The sequence below is a fragment of the Oncorhynchus kisutch genome, linkage group LG17, assembly GCF_002021735.2.
Source record: "Oncorhynchus kisutch isolate 150728-3 linkage group LG17, Okis_V2, whole genome shotgun sequence".
In the NCBI taxonomy this organism is placed as follows: domain Eukaryota; kingdom Metazoa; phylum Chordata; class Actinopteri; order Salmoniformes; family Salmonidae; genus Oncorhynchus; species Oncorhynchus kisutch.
The window spans coordinates 81,862,089-81,881,307 of NC_034190.2; the positions used below are offsets into that span (position 1 = coordinate 81,862,089).

Consider the following 19,219-nt stretch of genomic DNA (forward strand, 5'->3'; position numbering starts at 1 on the left):
AGTGGAGAGAGAGAGGAGAGAGGTGAGGAGAGAGAGGAGAGAGTGAGGAGAGAGGAGAGAGAGGTGAGTGAGGAGAGAGGAGAGAGGAGATAGAGGAGAGAGAGTGAGTGGAGAGAGAGAGGAGAGAGTGAGGAGAGAGAGGAGAGAGTGAGGAGAGAGAGGGAGAGAGGAGAGAGTGAGGAGAGTGAGGAGAGAGTGAGGAGAGAGAGGAGAGAGGATGAGAGTGAGGAGAGAGGAGAGAGACAGAGAGAGAGGAGGAGAGACAGAGAGAGGAGAGTGAGAGACCTTATAATTTTACAGTGATCTGGAAATTAGCATTTGACACAAAAAGTGACATGATACATAGAGTCAGCGATCTACCTGCAACACGTTGGGCGGTGCTCCAGATCTGGTTGCGCATATCCAAGATTAATCAGGAAACGTTTTGCCAAAAAACAATATCCTTATCTTTTTTGCACGGCTGCAATATTCCTAATGATAGAAAATGAGAAATATTATGCGCCCTTCCCAGTTTAACATCTGGAGCCCCTTCCATTGCCATCATCTACCACTGAAGGTAGTTCTTGATACATTTCATTAGAAATATAATGAGATTATTTTCTTCAGAAAAAAAAAATGTGTAAATGTTTTTTCCCTAAAACATAAAACACACTTTTTTATGTGAATTGAGCATCTTCATCCACGGTGTCATGTCTTAACCATATTAATATGCATGGTTGCCATTGGTAGTTCATGTAGGCCTGTTGGTAATTAATATGCATGGTTGCCATTGGTAGTTCATGTAGGCCTGTTGGTAATTCATATGCATGGTTGCCATTGGTAATTCATGTAGGCCTGTTGGTAATTGTAGGTAGTCTGCAGTGTGTGTTTTCTGGATGTAAACGAACAGCATCAGCAGAGTAATAAGGGCTCTATTCAATCCGCATTGCGGAAGTTCGGCTTTACAGCGTGATTGAAATTTAAAGGCAGTGTTCGCGCTTTCAGAGGAGACTGCATTTACGTTAAACACTACATATGTCTGCTCAATCTCAAATGACCTTCACATTTCTATTATAGAACCTGTTATGCTTCTGCTTGAATAAAGCCCTAGGACTATCCTACGCAGAGACTTTGAGAGAATCTCAATTGCATATTCCTTGCATCCCTCCCTCCCTCCCTCACTTCATTCTCAAATCCCATTGGAGGGGAAGATCAGAGGGGGAGGGGGACCTATGGCTTTCTCATCCAATGGGTTTTGAGAAGGGGGTTGAGGAGCGAGAAGAGAGGATGTAATTGAGATTCTCCCCTAGAGAAGGCTACCAGAGTCATGCAGATTCTACCACTATTACATATTTGCCAAACTATTTATAATTTCCTGTAGCTGCTGGTCATTGAAGATGTTTTCTGGAAAAGTAAAACGCTGAATTTATGCAGTTTCGCTCCAGAAAATCCAGTAGGTCTATTCTACGTGTAGTGAGGGACCTCCACTGCAGTGAGGGTGCGGAAAGATGAGAACAACAGACGTTTCAAAAAGTGAAAACTATCTGAAGGGGAAAAGTACGTTTTAGAGATCAATATCATACATTTTCTGACACAATATACATGTCAGTTTAAAGTTGCTCCAACAGTCGGTCTTTCTGGATCTTTCCACTTCTGTCGGTTTGTTTCTGATATGCTCCTACAAGGTTTTATAACCCCCCCCCCCTCACTCTCCCTCTGCTCCTCCCCTCTCCTCCCACCTACAGTGTGTGAGTAGATTCACTCTGATGTCCTCTGCCTGGGCTGGCTGAGCTGTGCATGTTGAAACATGCCTCAACTTGTACTGGCTCGCCTGGCGGAGGAAGGAGAGAGAGCCTTGAGCCCTGCCCTCTACGTTTTCACCCTGCTTGAAGTGACCCTCGGGCAGACAAACAAGAACCAGCAGAGCAGCTCAACACTGGCAGATGACTGTCCTGGACACTCAAGAGTGGACGGATACACTGAACAGAACCAGAACAGGACCCTGGATCTTCAGCTGTAGCCAGTCTATAATCTGTCCTCAATCCAAACACTACTTTACTGGTAAGTCTAATGTTTTATATGTTCCCTCCTGAATGGACTTCTTTTAGCCTAATCATACTGTAGGTACCCTCTACTAGCTCTCTCAAATAACTGCTGGTCTCTTACTTCTACACTACTGAAAAGAGAAAATGACATGTCACTGTTCCACTGGCATGTAGCTACAGTATGTAATGGTAGTCTACTGTTCCACTGGCATGTAGCTACAGTATGTAATGGTAGTCTACTGTTCCACTGGCATGTAGCTACAGTATGTAATGGTAGTCTACTGTTCCACTGGCATGTAGCTACAGTATGTAATGGTAGTCTACTGTTCCACTGGCATGTAGCTACAGTATGTAATGGTAGTCTACTGTTCCACTGGCATGTAGCTACAGTATGTAATGGTAGTCTACTGTTCCACTAGCATGTAGCTACAGTATGTAATGGTAGTCTACTGTTCCACTAGCATGTAGCTACAGTATGTAATGGTAGCCTTGTTTTTAAAAAAAATTTCTATTTTTTATTTCACCTTTATTTAACCAGGTAGGCCAGTTGAGAACAAGTTCTCATTTATAACTGCTACCTGGCCAAGATAAAGCAAAGCAGTGCGACACAAACAACAACACAGAGTTACACATGGAATAAAACAAACATACAGTCAATAACAGAATAGGGGGGAAAAGAAAGTCTATATACAGTGTGTGCAAATGGCGTGAGGAGGTAAAGCAATAAATAGGCCAATAGTAGCAACGTAATTACAATTTAGCAAATTAACACTGAAGTGATAGATGTGCAGATGATGATGTGAAAGTAGAGATACTGGGGTGAAAAAGAGGTGGTGCTTGTTAACCCCCAAAAAATCCCACAGAAAGAAACAGAACTCATAACTTATTACTGTGTCGTCACCGTTTGTAATCTCTGTTTGACCATGTCATCTCTGTTTGACCATGTCATCTCTGTTTGACCATGTCATCTCTGTTTGACCATGTCATCTCTGTTTGACCATGTAGAGTTACCAATTATACACTTCCAACCTCTGGATTGTCCTCTATGAATGACTAAAAACACACACATTATTGTCATGTTTCCTATTGGCTGGAGAAAGTTTATAAATGACCTTTCCTCCTGAAAAGGAGCAAAAGTAAGTCAATGGACAATATTACGAAATATATATATTTTTTAAAAAGGTACTTATTTTCTCTGCTCCTCTAGCCTAGCTCTTGGGGATTCCTCTTCACAGTGAAACCTCCTCTTCATCAGCCGAGACAGCAGGCTTCCTCCACTTACCTACCAGCTGCCACAGAGGAACCACAACGTTTACCAAGGTGGGAAGCAGGCAGACTTGGGTAAGAGACGCTATTCATTTTCTATTTGTGTTGCATATAATGAACAGTGATCTGGCCTTTGATGTAGGCATATAGAAGGGAAGAAAAGAGCCTATCAACAGATGTAATATTCAGTAAGTCCTGTAGTAAATCATTACACATCAGATATGTGTAATCAGGATCCCTGGATGTTCTTCCCATCTCTCCAAACTACACAAGCAGGTAGGTAGTTACCGTGTCAACAGTGTTAGTGTTTTGTGGTAACTAAGAGTGTTAAAGCTCCCGATGTGGCACAGCGATCTAAGGCACTGCATCTCAGTGCTAGAGGCGTCACTACAGACCCTGGTTTGATTCCAGGCTGTATCACAACCGGCCGTGACTGGGAGTCCCATAGGGCGGCGCACAATTGGCCCAGCATCGTCCAGGTAGGTCGCCACGGTAAAATAAGAATTTGTTCTTAACTGACTTGCCTAGTTAAATAAAGGTAAAATAAATGTTTTAAAAAATATTTCAAATAAAGCTTGATGCATGTGTCTGTGAGGTAAAGCTGTTGAATTACAAACACAAGCCAAGGTGAGACAGTGAGACAGACATATTGTAGAGAGAATGCGGCCCTATTCAATCCGTATTGCCCATGTTCAGCTTTATAGCGCGATTGACAATTAAAGGCGATGTTCAGCTTTATAGCGCGATTGACAAATAAAGGCGATGTTCAGCTTTATAGCGCGATTGACAATTAAAGGCGATGTTCCCTGCGGTCACGGTAAACACTAAGTATGTTTCATGTTTCCCTGCGGTCACGGTAAACACTAAGTATGTTTCATCTGGTCACAGTAAACACTAAGTTTGTTTCAACTGGTCACAGTAAACACTAAGTATGTTTCATCTGGTCACAGTAAACACTAAGTATGTTTCATGTTTCCCTGCGGTCACGGTAAACACTAAGTATGTTTCATGTTTCCCTGCGGTCACGGTAAACACTAAGTATGTTTCATGTTTCCCTGCGGTCACGGTAAACACTAAGTATGTTTCATCTGGTCACAGTAAACACTAAGTATGTTTCATCTGGTCACAGTAAACACTAAGTATGTTTCATCTGGTCACAGTAAACACTAAGTATGTTTCATCTGGTCACAGTAAACACTAAGTATGTTTCATCTGGTCACAGTAAACACTAAGTTTGTTTCATCTGGTCACAGTAAACACTAAGTATGTTTCATCTGGTCACAGTAAACACCAAGTATGTTTCATGTTTCCCTGCGGTCACGGTAAACACTAAGTATGTTTCATGTTTCCCTGCGGTCACGGTAAACACTAAGTATGTTTCATGTTTCCCTGCGGTCACGGTAAACACTAAGTATGTTTCATGTTTCCCTGCGGTCACGGTAAACACTAAGTATGTTTCATCTGGTCACAGTAAACACTAAGTATGTTTCATCTGGTCACAGTAAACACTAAGTATGTTTCATCTGGTCACAGTAAACACTAAGTATGTTTCATCTGGTCACAGTAAACACTAAGTATGTTTCATCTGGTCACAGTAAACACTAAGTATGTTTCATCTGGTCACAGTAAACACTAAGTATGTTTCATCTGGTCACAGTAAACACTAAGTTTGTTTCATCTGGTCACAGCAAACACTAAGTATGTTTCATCTGGTCACAGTAAACACCAAGTATGTTTCATGTTTCCCTGCGGTCACGGTAAACACTAAGTATGTTTCATGTTTCCCTGCGGTCACGGTAAACACTAAGTATATTTCATGTTTCCCTGCGGTCACGGTAAACACTAAGTATATTTCATGTTTCCCTGCGGTCACGGTAAACACTAAGTATATTTCATGTTTCCCTGCGGTCACGGTAAACACTAAGTATGTTTCATGTTTCCCTGCGGTCACGGTAAACACTAAGTATGTTTCATGTTTCCCTGCGGTCACGGTAAACACTAAGTATGTTTCATCTGGTCACAGTAAACACTAAGTATGTTTCATCTGGTCACAGTAAACACTAAGTATGTTTCATCTGGTCACAGTAAACACTAAGTATGTTTCATCTGGTCACAGTAAACACTAAGTATGTTTCATCTGGTCACAGTAAACACCAAGTATGTTTCATCTGGTCACAGTAAACACTAAGTATGTTTCATCTGGTCACAGTAAACACTAAGTATGTTTCATCTGGTCACAGTAAACACTAAGTATGTTTCATCTGGTCACAGTAAACACTAAGTATGTTTCATCTGGTCACAGTAAACACTAAGTATGTTTCATCTGGTCACAGTAAACACTAAGTATGTTTCTCTGCACTAGTGCCCGTTTTTCTATTTTAACTAGGTAAGTCAGTTAAGAACAAATTCTTATTTACAATGACATCCTTAGCTCTGGCATTTATCCCAATATTTGGAACTAAGGACTGATCACCCCAATCCACAAAAGTGGAGACAAATTTGACCCCAATAACTACCGTGGGATATGTGTCAACAGCAACCTTGGGAAAATCCTCTGCATTATCATTAACAGCAGACTCATACATTTCCTCAGTGAAAACAATGTACTGAGCAAATGTCAAATTGGCTTTTTACCAAAGTACCTTACAACAGAGCACGTATTCACCCAAAACACCCTAATTGACAAAGAAACAAACCAAAACAAAGGCAAAGTCTTCTCATGTTTTGTTGATTTCAAAAAAGCCTTTGACTCAATGTGGCATGAGGGTCTGCTATACAAATTGATGGAAAGTGGTGTTGGCGGAAAAACATACGACATTATAAAATCCATGTACACAAACAACAAGTGTGTGGTTAGAATAGGCAAAAAACACACACATTTCCTCCCATAGGGCCGTGGGGTGAGACAGGGATGCAGCTTAAGCCCCATCCTCTTCAACATATATATCAACAAATTGGCGAGGGCACTAGAACAGTCTGCAGCACCCGGCCTCACCCTACTAGAATCAGAAGTCAAATGTCTACTGTTTGCTGATGATCTGGTGCTTCTGTCACCAACCAAGGAGGGCCTACAGCAGCACCTAGATCTTCTGCACAGATTCTGTCAGACCTGGGACCTGACAGTAAATCTCAGTAAGACCAAAATAATGCTGTTCCAAAAAAGGTCCAGTCACCAGGACCACAAATACAATTTCCATCTAGACACCATTGCCCTAGAGCACACAAAAAACTATACATACCTTGGCCTAAACATCAGCGCCACAGGTAACTTCCACAAAGCTGTGAACGATCTGAGAGACAAGGCAAGAAGGGCCTTCTATGCCATCAAAAGGAACATCAAATTTGATATACCAATTAGGATCTGGCAAAAAATAATTGAATCAGTTATATAATTCATTGCCCTTTATGGTTGTGAGGTCTGGGGTCCGCTCACCAACCAAGAATTCACCAAATGGAACAAACACCAAATTGAGACTGCATGCAGAATTCTGCAAAAATATCCTCCGTGTACAACGTAGAACACCAAATAAGCAGAATTAGGCCAATGGCCGCTAATTATCAAAATCCAGAAAGGTGACGTCAAATTCTACAACCACCTAAAAGGAAGCGATGCTCAAACCTTCCATAACAAAGCCATCACCTACAAAGAGATGAACCTGGAGAAGAGTCCCCTGAGCAAGCTGGTCCTGGGGCTCTGTTCACAAACACAAACACACCCCACAGAGCTCCAGGACAGCGACACAATTAGACCCAACCAAATCATGAGAAAACAAAAAAAGATAATTACTTGACACATTGGAAAGAATTAACAAATAAACAGAGCAAACTAGAATGCTATTTGGCCCCAAACAGAGTGTACACAGCGGCAGAATACCTGACCACTGTGACTGACCCAAACTTAAGGAAATCTTTGACAATGTACAGACTCAGTGAGCATAGCCTTGCTATTGAGAAAGGCCGCCGTAGGCAGACATGGCTCTCAAGAGAAGACAGGCTATGTGCTCACTGCCCACAAAATGAGGTAGAAACTGAGCTCCACTTCCTAACCTACTGCCCAATGTATGACCATATTAGAGACACATATTTCCCTTTGTACTTTAACCATTTGCACATGGTTACAACACCGTAACCATCATTATTTTCGAACTTCTGTGAGTGTAATGTTTACTGTTCATTCTTTTGTTTATTCCACTTTTTATCTACCTCACTTGCTTTGACAATGTTAACATATGTTTCCCATGCCAATAAAGCCCCTTGAATTGAATTGAGAGAGAGAGAGAGGTAGTGAGAGAGAGAGAGACAGAGAGAGAGAAAGAGAGAGAGACAGAGAGACAGATAGGAGCAGTGAGAGAGAGAGAGAGAGACAGAGAGGAGCAGTGAGAGAGAGACAGAGAGAGAGAGAGAGACAGAGAGGAGCAGTGAGAGAGAGACAGAGAGAGAGAGAGAGACAGAGAGGAGCAGTGAGAGAGAGAGAGAGAGAGAGACAGAGAGAAAGAGAGAGAGAGAGAGAGACAGAGAGACAGATAGGAGCAGTGAGAGAGAGAGAGAGAGACAGAGAGGAGCAGTGAGAGAGAGACAGAGAGAGAGACAGAGAGGAGCAGTGAGAGAGAGAGAGAGGCAGTGAGAGAGAGAGCACTGTACTGACAAACAAAACTATTTTTTATTACAATGCACAGTTATGTCAATAAATATCACTCCTAGTGAGGTGATAAAAGAACAAGAAAGAAATTGCCATGGGTTTGTTGTCAAAGCTAATACTTCCCTGGTAACAGAACAATACCTCAAACCCAGCTCCTATAGAACATGTTCAAATGTGACTCAAGAAACCCACCAGTATTAGTTAACCCAGTTGTGGGTAACCCAGGGCGATAAGCCATGCCACAAAAAGACAACACGCCTAACTACCCTACACAGATAACAGACCTAACTACTCTATACAGAGAACAGTCCTAACTACCCTACACAGATAAGATAACAGTCCTAACTAGCCTACACAGATAACATTCCTAACTACCCTATACAGATAACATCCCTAACTACCCTACACAGATAAGATAACAGTCCTAACTACCCTATACAGATAACAGTCCTAAGTACCCTATACAGATAAGAGTCCTAACTACCCTATACAGATAACAGTCCTAACTACCCTACACAGATAAGATAACAGTCCTAACTACCCTATACAGATAACAGCCCTAACTACCCTATACAGATAAGATAACAGTCCTAACTACCCTATACAGATAACAGTCCTAACTACCCTATACAGATAACAGCCCTAACTACCCTACACAGATAAGATAACAGTCCTAACTACCCTATACAGATAACAGACCTAACTACCCTATACAGATAACAGACCTAACTACCCTATACAGATAACAGTCCTAACTACCCTATACAGATAACAGTCCTAACTACCCTATACAGAGAACAGACCTAACTACCCTATAGAGATAACAGTCCTAACTACCCTATACAGATAACAGTCCTAACTACCCTATACAGATAACAGTCCTAACTACCCTATACAGATAAGATAACAGTCCTAACTACCCTATACAGATAAGATAACAGTCCTAACTACCCTATACAGATAACAGTCCTAACTACCCTATACAGATAAGATAACAGTCCTAACTACCCTATACAGATAACAGACCTAACTACCCTACACAGATAAGATAACAGACCTAACTACCCTATACAGATAAGATAACAGTCCTAAGTACCCTATACAGGTAAGAGTCCTAACTACCCTATACAGATAACAGTCCTAACTACCCTACACAGATAAGATAACAGTCCTAACTACCCTATACAGATAACAGTCCTAACTACCCTATACAGATAACAGTCCTAACTACCCTATACAGATAAGATAACAGTCCTAACTACCCTATACAGTAATAACCGTACAACCTACATCTATATAACCTCATCTGAATCTAACCTAAGTCTATATAAGCTGTGTCAGACACAGGGGGCTGATGGTAGGCTCGTGGTGTGTGTTAGTTACTGTCAGCCAACCACCTTAGTCAGCCAGTCAGCCAACCACCTTAGTCAGCCCACCAGCCAGTCAGCCAACCAGTCAGTCAGCCAACCAGTCAGCCAACCAGTCAGCCAGTCAACCAGTCAGCCAGTCAGCCAACCACCTTAGTCAGCCCACCAGCCAGTCAGCCAACCAGTCAGTCAGCCAACCAGTCAGCCAACCAGTCAGCCAGTCAACCAGTCAGCCAGTCAGCCAACCACCTTAGTCAGCCAACCAGCCAGTCAGCCAACCAGTCAGTCAGCCAACCGGTCAGTCAGCCAACCAGTCAGCCAACCAGTCAGCCAGTCAACCAGTCAGCCAGTCAGCCAACCACCTTAGTCAGCCAACCAGCCAGTCAGCCAACCAGTCAGCCAGTTGGGAGGTGGTTGTTTCCCCGAACCAGAGTTATATTCTGCTATCATGTATTAGTAAAGGGTTACATCAAGACTAAAGCAGGAAGGAATTATTGTTGTCATGTGGTTACCATCGCCACGGCAGCAAGCGTCTGGCTCACACACATATACACACACACAACCAACTGCATTCATTTAGCAACTGCAGCAAAAAGCAGGTCATGAGGTGTGTGTGTGTCTGTGTGTGGTTGTGTGTGTGTGTGTGTGTGTGTGTTAGTTATTTTATCCTTGTGGGGACCTAAAATCCCCCAAAGTCCCCACAAGGACAGTAAAACAAGGACAATTCTGTCTCATGGGGACATTTCCCACATTTCCATGAGGACAAAGGCAATTTTAATCTTAGGGGTTATGTTTAGGGTTAAAATTAGGGTAAGAATTAGGATTAGGGTTAGGTAAAATAGGATTTTGAATGGAAATTAATTTTAGGTCCCCACGAGGATAGATTAACATGATGTGTGTGTGTGTATGTGTGTGTGTGTGTGTATGTGTGTGTGTGTGTATGTGTGTATGTGTGTGTGTATGTGTGTATGTGTGTGCGTGTGTACCTTAGTCAAAATATTGGGTCTTTCGCTTGCTACTCCCCCCCCCCCCCAAAAAAAAAAAAATGACAGCATCCCCTGCCTAAGGTTAACACTCAGCACATGCTATAAAACACAAGTAAACAACAACTAAACAAGTAAACAACAACTCCAACAACTCCAACAACGCCATAACGGGCTCCTTTGTTTAATTCCAGAGGCACATGACCTCATGGCTAAAGTGTAACTCTGTGTCGCACTCATAGCTGTGGATTTCAACAGTGATGCAGTCAGAGCCCTTCTCCCTTCAACTATGCTTGAATAGGACAGTGTGGTCACAAACTCTAGCAGCTAGTGCTTAACACTAATTTATACTAATCCCCCCCCCCCCCTTTCATCGTTCTAGTTTAATGTTCCAAGGACGGAGCACCCCTTCAGCGATCCAATATATTTAAAAAATTCTTAGTTAAGAGAGCCAGCCCCTAGTGAGCAGCAAGAATACTACAGCTATTAACTGTGTTTGAGTGGAATGTTGATCTCCCTTCCTTCATGCTCATTGGCAGTACCTTCCCACCCTGTCACCCTTTACGGGTCCTCTATGTCTCTCTCTCTCCTCTCACTCACAAGCTACTAGAAGGCTCCCTCATAGCACTATTGTCCGGTCAGCAGAACCGTTGCCAGTGAGGGGCTGAGGAAGTGTATTGTACTGTAAGGAATGGACACTCTGTCCGCCTGCTCAAAATAACTCTGCAGTGAGGGAGGCAGACTGATAGCACAAGCGCACATGCACACACACACACACACACACAGGCCCGCACACACACACACACACACACAGACAGACGTCACACACACACACACACAGACGTCACACACACACACACACACACACACACAGACGTCACACACACACACACAGACGTCACACACACACACACACACAGACGTCACACACACACACACACACACAGACGTCACACACACACACACACACACAGACGTCACACACACACACACACACAGACGTCACACACACACGCACACACACACACACAGACGTCACACACACACACACACACACACAGACGTCACACACACACACACACACAGACGTCACACACACGCAGAAGAAGAAAAGGTTCTGAATCAAAACTAATCTTTTAGTTGTTGAGTATAAATCACGGAAAGGCTATTTTTAGTTGAGGTGTTTTTGGTTCATGTTGTGTAGCCTCACCGTGTACGATGATTCTGTGCTTTTCCTCGCCTCTACGTGTGGCCAGAATACCAGTCAGAAATGGTTCTCCCAATGCATCACGTTTGTCCCTGCATAACTTATTGTCCTGACATAACTTATTGTCCTGACATAACTTATTGTCCTGACATAACTTATTGTCCTGGCATAACTTATTGTCCTGGCATAACTTATTGTCCTGACATAACTTATTGTCCTGACATAACTTATTGTCCTGACATAACTTATTGTCCTGACATAACTTATTGTTCTGGCATAACTTATTGTCCTGACATAGCTTATTGTCCTGGCATAACTTATTGTCCTGACATAACTTATTGTCCTGTCATAACTTATTGTCCCTGACATAACTTATTGTCCCTGACATAACTTATTGTCCCTGACATAACTTATTGTCCTGACATAACTTATTGTCCTGACATAACTTATTGTCCTGGCATAACTTATTGTCCTGACATAACTTATTGTCCTGGCATAACTTATTGTCCTGACATAACTTATTGTCCCTGACATAACTTATTGTCCTGGCATAACTTATTGTCCCTGACATAACTTATTGTCCTGGCATAACTTATTGTCCTGACATAACTTATTGTCCTGGCATAACTTATTGTCCTGACATAACTTATTGTCCTGACATAACTTATTGTCCTGACATAACTTATTGTCCTGACATAACTTATTGTCCTGGCATAACTTATTGTCCTGACATAACTTATTGTCCTGACATAACTTATTGTCCTGACATAACTTATTGTCCTGGCATAACTTATTGTCCTGACATAACTTATTGTCCTGACTTAACTTATTGTCCTGACATAACTTATTGTCCTGACATAACTTATTGTCCTGACATAACTTATTGTCCTGACATAACTTATTGTCCTGACATAACTTATTGTCCTGGCATAACTTATTGTCCTGACATAACTTATTGTCCTGACTTAACTTATTGTCCTGACATAACTTATTGTCCTGACATAACTTATTGTCCTGACATAGCTTATTGTCCTGACATAACTTATTGTCCTGGCATAACTTATTGTCCTGGCATAACTTATTGTCCTGACATAACTTATTGTCCTGGCATAACTTATTGTCCTGACATAACTTATTGTCCTGACATAACTTATTGTCCTGACATAACTTATTGTCCTGTCATAACTTATTGTCCCTGACATAACTTATTGTCCCTGACATAACTTATTGTCCTGACATAACTTATTGTCCTGACATAACTTATTGTCCTGACATAACTTATTGTCCTGACATAACTTATTGTTCTGGCATAACTTATTGTCCTGACATAGCTTATTGTCCTGGCATAACTTATTGTCCTGACATAACTTATTGTCCTGGCATAACTTATTGTCCTGACATAACTTATTGTCCTGGCATAACTTATTGTCCTGACATAACTTATTGTCCTGACATAACTTATTGTCCTGACATAACTTATTGTCCTGACATAACTTATTGTCCTGACATAACTTATTGTCCTGGCATAACTTATTGTCCTGACATAACTTATTGTCCTGACTTAACTTATTGTCCTGACATAACTTATTGTCCTGACATAACTTATTGTCCTGACATAACTTATTGTCCTGACATAACTTATTGTCCTGACATAACTTATTGTCCTGGCATAACTTATTGTCCTGACATAACTTATTGTCCTGACTTAACTTATTGTCCTGACATAACTTATTGTCCTGACATAACTTATTGTCCTGACATAGCTTATTGTCCTGACATAACTTATTGTCCTGGCATAACTTATTGTCCTGGCATAACTTATTGTCCTGACATAACTTATTGTCCTGGCATAACTTATTGTCCTGACATAACTTATTGTCCTGGCATAACTTATTGTCCTGACATAACTTATTGTCCTGACATAACTTATTGTCCTGACATAACTTATTGTCCTGACATAACTTATTGTCCTGTCATAACTTATTGTCCCTGACATAACTTATTGTCCCTGACATAACTTATTGTCCTGACATAACTTATTGTCCTGACATAACTTATTGTCCTGACATAACTTATTGTCCTGACATAACTTATTGTTCTGGCATAACTTATTGTCCTGACATAGCTTATTGTCCTGGCATAACTTATTGTCCTGACATAACTTATTGTCCTGGCATAACTTATTGTCCTGACATAACTTATTGTCCTGGCATAACTTATTGTCCTGACATAACTTATTGTCCTGACATAACTTATTGTCCTGACATAACTTATTGTCCTGACATAACTTATTGTCCTGACATAACTTATTGTCCTGGCATAACTTATTGTCCTGACATAACTTATTGTCCTGACATAACTTATTGTCCTGGCACAGCCCCTTGTTTTCAGTTCGTATCAGTGTTACATTCAAATGAATCTTCCCACAAAAGGCTAATTTCTGTGTTTGAATATAGCATGACAGAAACTGATGGAGAGGCAAAAGGTCAAACCTCTTAACCTCTTAATTGACCATTACCTCTTAATTGACTGCCATTCAGATTGTGACCTCACATGACCTTTACTGTATACATCTGATCTCTTTCAGAATGAAAATCACAGGAGGACTACATCACTATTCCCCCTTCGAGGCGGAAACCTATTGAACTGACCATTCTCTGACAACGTCACCATGTCGGACCTGACAGTGACCACTGTGTGTGTGTGTGTGTGTGTGTGTGGAGGGGGGTTAGATTCCCTGTTGGAAACATAGCAGGGGGAAACTGTACCAACCAGTGATGATGAAGAGGCCAGTAACGCAGGATCTGCTGGATGGATGTGGCTGCTGGGAGTGTTTCTCTGGCAGTGTCTTAGCTGGTTGTTGTGAGGGAGAGAACGAAGCAATCAGCAAGTATACTGCCGCAGAAACTCTTCGCACTACAAGCCCAGGCCCCTGGAATCAGCAAGTAGGCCATTGGCCCCCTGGAATCAGCAAGAAGGCCATTGGCCCCCTGGAATCAGCAAGAAGGCCATTGGCCCCCTGGAATCAGCAAGAAGGCCATTGGCCCCCTGGAATCAGCAAGAAGGCCATTGGCCCCCTGGAATCAGCAAGTAGGCCATTGGCCCCCTGGAATCAGCAAGTAGGCCATTGGCCCCCTGGCTCTCAGATGTCATTCCCCCAGAGAGACAGAAGGAATGAGGAAGAGAAGAGCACTATTTATTTTTAGTATGATTATTACCACTGGACTCGTGTGGGATGATAGACTGATGATGCTTTTGGTATATGGTGACATTGTGTGTATAACCTGAGTGCGTGTGCTATTCTGTTTGAAACCAATGCAATCCTGTAGCGCCATCTTGTGGCTCAAATGTTAAATTGAACCAAATTGGACATACCGATAATGTGTTAATGTGTAAGTTATTATAGTTATTGCCGGTTTGTATCTCTTAAAATATATATTTGCAATGCTTTTTGAAAATTATTATTATTATTATTGAAAATAAACAGAAAATAAACAGAAATATTTCAATATAGTCAATATAGTCACGTCTACACCTTGTCTTTGTCATTCTTCATCTCCTGTTTGATCTGCATGTACATTTGAAAATACCTGTCCAATCTTAGCACAGACCCAGGCTTAAAGATGATCTTGAGTCAAGAGAAACATTGTATGTGTGGTAGGTAGTCTAGTGGTTTAGCGCGTTGGGCCAGTAACCGAAAGGTAGTCTAGTGGTTTAGCGCATTGGGCCAGTAACCGAAAGGTAGTCTAGTGGTTTAGCGCGTTGGGCCAGTAACCAGCAGGTAGTCTAGTGGTTTAGCGCGTTGGGCCAGTAACCGAAAGGTTGCTGGATTGAATCCCCTGAGCTGACAAGGTAAAAATCTGTTGTTCTGCCTCTGATCTGGAGGACTCACTAAACAGAGAACATCCCTGGTCATCCCTACTGCCTCTGATCTGGAGGACTCACTAAACAGAGAACATCCCTGGCCATCCCTACTGCCTCTGATCTGGAGGACTCACTAAACAGAGAACATCCCTGGTCATCCCCTACTGCCTCTGATCTGGTGGACTCACTAAACAGAGAACATCCCTGGTCATCCCTACTGCCTCTGATCTGGAGGACTCACTAAACAGAGAACATCCCTGGTCATCCCCTACTGCCTCTGATCTGGAGGACTCACTAAACAGAGAACATCCCTGGTCATCCCTACTGCCTCTGATCTGGAGGACTCACTAAACAGAGAACATCCCTGGCCATCCCTACTGCCTCTGATCTGGAGGACTCACTAAACAGAGAACATCCCTGGTCATCCCCTACTGCCTCTGATCTGGTGGACTCACTAAACAGAGAACATCCCTGGTCATCCCTACTGCCTCTGATCTGGAGGACTCACTAAACAGAGAACATCCCTGGTCATCCCCTACTGCCTCTGATCTGGAGGACTCACTAAACAGAGAACATCCCTGGTCATCCCTACTGCCTCTGATCTGGAGGACTCACTAAACAGAGAACATCCCTGGCCATCCCTACTGCCTCTGATCTGGAGGACTCACTAAACAGAGAACATCCCTGGTCATCCCCTACTGCCTCTGATCTGGTGGACTCACTAAACAGAGAACATCCCTGGTCATCCCTACTGCCTCTGATCTGGAGGACTCACTAAACAGAGAACATCCCTGGCCATCCCTACTGCCTCTGATCTGGAGGACTCACTAAACAGAGAACATCCCTGGTCATCCCCTACTGCCTCTGATCTGGTGGACTCACTAAACAGAGAACATCCCTGGTCATCCCTACTGCCTCTGATCTGGAGGACTCACTAAACAGAGAACATCCCTGGTCATCCCCTACTGCCTCTGATCTGGAGGACTCACTAAACAGAGAACATCCCTGGTCATCCCTACTGCCTCTGATCTGGAGGACTCACTAAACAGAGAACATCCCTGGCCATCCCTACTGCCTCTGATCTGGAGGACTCACTAAACAGAGAACATCCCTGGTCATCCCTACTGCCTCTGATCTGGAGGACTCACTAAACAGAGAACATCCCTGGTCATCCCCTACTGCCTCTGATCTGGTGGACTCACTAAACAGAGAACATCCCTGGTCATCCCTACTGCCTCTGATCTGGAGGACTCACTAAACAGAGAACATCCCTGGTCATCCCCTACTGCCTCTGATCTGGTGGACTCACTAAACAGAGAACATCCCTGGTCATCCCTACTGCCTCTGATCTGGAGGACTCACTAAACAGAGAACATCCCTGGTCATCCCCTACTGCCTCTGATCTGGTGGACTCACTAAACAGAGAACATCCCTGGTCATCCCTACTGCCTCTGATCTGGAGGACTCACTAATTGGGCGTGCAAAATGGCCCGGTAGGCCATCATTGTAAATAAGAATTTGTTCTTAACGGATTGCCTAGTTAAATAACGTATTTTTTTTTAATGTATATTGGCTACAGTTACTTGAGTTTGTTTGACTGTCAGATCCATTTGCATTGTCCTGTTATCATGTAGCAAATTGCAAATCCACATTATACAAACATGGGAATATAAACATGGAAGTTGACATTAGATATGTAATCTGCTAACATTCACTACCAGTCAAAAGTTTTAGAACACCAGTCATTCATCATGTGTTTTTCTTTATTTCTACATTGTAGAAGAATAGTGAAGACATCAAAACTATGAAATAACACATATGGAATCATGTAGTAACCAAAAAAGTGTTAAACAAATCAAAATATATTCTATAATTGAGATTCTTCAAATAGCCAAACCTTTGCCTTGATGACAGCTTTGCACACTCTTGGCATTCTCTCAACCAGCTTCCCCTGGAATGCTTTTCCAACAGTCTTGAAGGAGTTCCAACATATGCTGAGCACTGCTGTTCCTTCACTCTGCGGTCCAACTCATCCCAAACCATCTCAATTGGGTTGAGGTCAGGTGACTGGAGGCCAGGTCATCTGATGCAGCACTCCATCACTCTCCTTCATGGTCAAATAGCCCTCAATAGCCTGGAGGTGTGTTGGGTCATTGTTCTGTTGAAAAACAAATGATAGTCCCACTAAGCCCAAACCAGATGGGATGGCGTATCGCTGCAGAATGATGTGGTAGCCATGCTGGGTAAGTGTGCCTTGAATTCTAAATAAATCACAGACAGTGTCACCAGCAAAGCACCCCCACACCTCCTCCTCCATGCTTCACGGTGGGAAATACACATGCAGAGATCATCCGTTCACCAACACACCGCATCTCACAAAGACACGGAGGTTGGAACCAAAAATCTCACATTTGGACTCCAGACCAAAGGTCAAATTTCTAATGTCTAATGTCCATTGCTCGTGTTTCATGGCTCAACCAAGTCTCTTATTATTATTGGTGTCCATTAGTAGCAATTCAACTATGAAGGCCTGATTCACAAAGTCTCCTCTGAACAGTTGATGTTGAGATGAGTCTGTTACTTGAACTCTGTGAAGCATTTATTTGGGCTGCAATTTCTGAGGCTGGTAACTCTAATGAACTTATCCTTGGCAGCAGAGGTAGCTCTGGGTCTTCCTTTCCTGTGGCGGTCCTCATGAGAGCCAGTTTCATCATTGTGCTTGATTGTTTTTGCGACTGCACTTGAAGAAACTTTCAAAGTTCATCACATTTTCCGAATTGACTGACCTTCATGTCTTAAAATAATGATGGACAGTCGTTTCTCTTTGCTTATTTGAGCTGTTCTTGCCATAATATGGACGTATTTGATCAAATAGGGCTATCTTCTGTATATCCCCCTCCCCCAACACAATTGATTGTCTCAAACGCATTAAGAAGGAAAGAAATTCCACAAATTAACTTTTAAGAAGGCACATTCGTTAATTGAAATGGATTCCAGGTGACTAACCCATGAAGTTGGTTGAGAGAATGCCAAGAGTGTCCAAAGCTGTCATCAAGGCAAAGGGTAGCTACTTTGAAGAATCTCGAATACTTTTTTGGTTACTACATGATTCCATATGTGTTTTTTCATAGTTTTTGATGTCTTCACTATTATTCTACAATGTAGAATATATAATTTATTTATTTTCAATAAAGAAAAACCCTTGAATGAGTAGGTGTTGTAAAAACTATGGACCAGTAGTGTAATTCACATCAATATATTGAAACATATAGAACAATGAAGATAGACTGTAGCTATAGATATACAAGTAAAACATTTAAAACACAGGAAGAACAGCTATTTACAAAAAAATAGGTACAATTTTCTTGTTTATTTCATTTACGGATAGCCAGGGGCACACTCCAACACGCTGACATTTTACAAACTAAGCAGATATGTTTAGTGAGTCCTCCAGATCAGAGGCAGTAGGGATGACCAGGGATGTTCTCTGTTTAGTGAGTCCACCAGATCAGAGGCAGTAGATGACCAGGGATGTTCTCTGTTTAGTGAGTCCACCAGATCAGAGGCAGTAGATGACCAGGGATGTTCTCTGTTTAGTGAGTCCACCAAATCAGAGGCAGTAGGGATGACCAGGGATGTTCTCTGTTTAGTGAGTCCTCCAGATCAGAGGCAGTAGGGATGACCAGGGATGTTCTCTGTTTAGTGAGTCCACCAGATCAGAGGCAGTAGATGACCAGGGATGTTCTCTGTTTAGTGAGTCCACCAAATCAGAGGCAGTAGGGATGACCAGGGATGTTCTCTGTTTAGTGAGTCCTCCAGATCAGAGGCAGTAGGGATGACCAGGGATGTTCTCTGTTTAGTGAGTCCTC

At 42.4% G+C, this 19,219-nt stretch overlaps 1 long non-coding RNA gene across 1 annotated transcript; it reads left to right on the forward strand.

The window, feature by feature from the left end:
- Positions 1–1,724: 1,724 nt before the first annotated feature.
- On the forward strand, positions 1,725–15,004 carry LOC109908393 (uncharacterized). The gene is made up of 3 exons (XR_004203753.1): positions 1,725–2,040; positions 3,232–3,365; positions 14,074–15,004. It is a non-coding gene; the product is annotated as an uncharacterized LOC109908393 (long non-coding RNA).
- Positions 15,005–19,219: the final 4,215 nt, after the last annotated feature.